The sequence below is a fragment of the Belonocnema kinseyi genome, chromosome 5 (genome assembly GCF_010883055.1).
Source record: "Belonocnema kinseyi isolate 2016_QV_RU_SX_M_011 chromosome 5, B_treatae_v1, whole genome shotgun sequence".
Taxonomy (NCBI): Eukaryota; Metazoa; Arthropoda; class Insecta; order Hymenoptera; family Cynipidae; genus Belonocnema; species Belonocnema kinseyi.
In genome coordinates, this window is record NC_046661.1 from 105,774,736 (window position 1) to 105,777,878 (window position 3,143).

The window sequence follows — 3,143 nt, forward strand, 5'->3', positions numbered from 1 at the left end:
AGCTTTCGTAAAATGAAACATTAAAACACTTTACATTTTATTACTGTTATTTATTTCTGATTGAAGGTTGTTATGTTTTCAAAATCTTTATTTAAAAAATTGTCTACTATTCACAGATTTTTGAAGAACCCACATCTACAATTCATAAAATATAAAATGTTACATTTTAAGGTTTAAAATAAAAATTTCCTCATAATGAAAATTCTAATTTTTTACTAGTTAAATATTTATAGTTGCATCGAGTGCAAGGCTCGTTAGCGACTGTACTGTAGAGTTAATTATTGACTGTATGGTATCCAATTTTATATCATTTGGTTTGCAACATTTTTAAGAAAAAGTTTAGAAAAATATTTCGATTAATTTTTCGGGAAAGCATCTCATTATACAAAAGAAAGCCTCCAATCGATTTTATTCTGGAAATAAGATTCACTCTTCAGTAAATATGTTGTTGCAAAAAATGTAAGGAGACCTTTTCTTTTATTTTTAGTTAGTCGACAATTGAGTTTATCTTATATTTATTACTTACGTTTATTACGGTTTATTTCAAAAATTTTGGATAGTATTTTTAATGAGTTAAAGCCAGGCAGGTACTTAACATTTAACTTCTTTTATAATTCAACTAGTGGCATTTTCTATTTAAAACATTTAAAATAAATTCGAGAGGCAAATATTGGGCGTTTTTCACATTTTTCTCAAGATAAAAACAATGCAATTTTTTATTTCACATTTTTTCTTAATTGAAAAAGGGACAGTCTTCATTTCAAATATTGTTGTCTAGTGAAAAGGGAGTCAATGTTGTTTTTTAATTTCTTATGTATTTGAAAAGTAATCTTTTTAAAAACATTATTTCTTTTATTTTAAATTTATTTCACTTTATCAATTGAAATTTAGAAGCACATCAGTGTGAAAGCAAAAATATAATACCCAATATATAGCATATGACTTTCTTTGGGATATTTGAAAGATTGAAACCAAAAAAAATCAACTCATCAATTAAAAACTTATATTTTTGAAAAGTTGATATTAAGATTCTAAGTGTGGATTCTTAACTAAAAGGACAACGATCTAGATTTCAACAGAATATACATTTACAAAATATATATATTTACAAAACGCAATTTTTTGAATTGTATCTTTAACGTAAGGTCATTCCTAGGTCAGGCCACAGGTCAATGTCGAGGTACAGAATTAAGGAAGTCCTTGAATTTTTCCACGTGCTATATCCTCTTTAAAATGTCATAAAGTCTTTTCATGTTTAAAATTCAATGAGTGATTTTTGGAATACCTGCGCCGCTATGGGGGCAAATAATTCCCGACGCTATTAAAATAACAAGAATTAATAACCTTTTTCAATTAGTAGGTGAAAATTATATAACCAGTATCATCACATTATTTGAAGTAAGGCCAGATGGAATATTTTCTGATCAGGGAAAATTAGAAATCGTATTAAACGTAGGTGGTATACAATGCTCCTCTATGTAAGGCAAGGATTGGTCGTTATAGCTTATGGCAGTCTACGATTAATCTTTCTCTTCTTATTAAATCCCACCTAATTCCTTCCTCACTCTCTCCTTCTTATACATAGTTTTTGCCTTTCATCTGCCAAGGAACATATTCTTAGAATTTCTTATATAAAATAATTTTCCGATAGGAACATAAAGAACCGATACCCCAAACCTGTACCATTCGAGAAGAGGGCTTAAACTTCTACTTAATATGCATTTTGAGGCTTCTTCATTTCACAGATGGTCAGAGAATTTATATGAAAGAAGAAAAGAATACATCGAGAAAAAATGTACACAAGATGTGTCTGGCATTTATTTGTATGAAAATAAAAATGGGGAAAAATGTATCTTTAAGGAATATTTCATAATAGGTCGGTGGGTCTGAATAAATTTTCAATCTCCTTCTTTTATGCATCGATAAGCCAAAAGTCGTAAATTTTCTTTGAACGTCAGCTAATATGATCTCGTCAATTAAGATGGCTTTGAACATTATTTAACTAACCGAAATCGCTCTAAACAGTGACATTTTTTTACAGATAAAGACATTATTTTTAAAGCAGGTTGAGCAGGGTACATTTTTTTAACGTTTTGAAATTCAAAAGTGAATTGTCCAATTTACTCTTTTAAGCTGAACCAGTTAAATCTCAATGATTTTCAGTAAATGCTCACTAGTTGAAGCAGTTAGTAGTTTGTCACTGACAATTAATGAGATTTCACCGGTTCATTCAGTGAAATTTTTTCACTAGTTCAATCAGCGAGGTTTACTGATTACACATACCAGTATTCTTTTGATCGTACGAGTTGTCATCTGTCAGCTGGTTAGGTATGTCAATAATTATTGATCACTTTTGTGCTAACCTTACAAAAATATCTTTTGTGGCAGATATGAAAGTGTACACGACATTGTCTGAAGACATTTTGATAACCTTCGGTCTGATTTCAGTAATATGTCCACTTTAGCTTTACGAGTGAAATACTCCATTTTTGCTTGCGTTCCTCATATAAATGCTGCATGCCCCGTAAGCCTTAGTGCTATTATGAAAAGTAAGAAAAAATAAGTGTAGTATCAGGGTGCTCAAAAAACTTAATTTCCAAAATTCCCAAATATTTAATTTTCAATTTTTCCTAACAGTTCATACTTTGCAGCACAGCGCCATATATGAATGACACCCTTTGATCTTGTTTTTAAGGGGGGCGAACCATGTAAAAACTTAAAAAAATAAATTTTTTTTGCTTAAATGGAAGCTTGCCGTCCCAAAAACATGCTGTAAAAGTTTTAGAGCCGCAGATGCAATCTTTAATCCGTAAAAGTCGCCAGCGCGTCTCGCGCTAGCCTGCCGATGCTGCCTTTTTCCAACACGTAAATCTTTAAACGTGTTTTTCTCGCTTTTTATATTTTTCATAATTGCCCGGAAGATAACTCAAAAAGTATTTGACCGATTGAGTCTCACATATTTTTTAAATATGTTTGATCAAATTACAAGAATAAACATATGGCAGGCCAACATATAAGAAATACACTAAGCTCTCGCTTTTAGTCCAGTGTCGGTCGTTGCCTTCAAATAGCCTTGGACTGACCTCGGGTGGATCAAAACGTAAGAAGTGAGGGCTGCTTGACTCGTTTACGATTGGAATACA

The 3,143-nt window shown here is 31.1% G+C and overlaps 1 protein-coding gene across 1 annotated transcript in view; it reads right to left on the reverse strand.

The window, feature by feature from the left end:
* Positions 1–3,143, reverse strand: part of LOC117173443 (potassium voltage-gated channel subfamily KQT member 1-like) — a 302,430-nt gene that overhangs the window by 194,842 nt on the left and 104,445 nt on the right. The window lies entirely within an intron of this gene.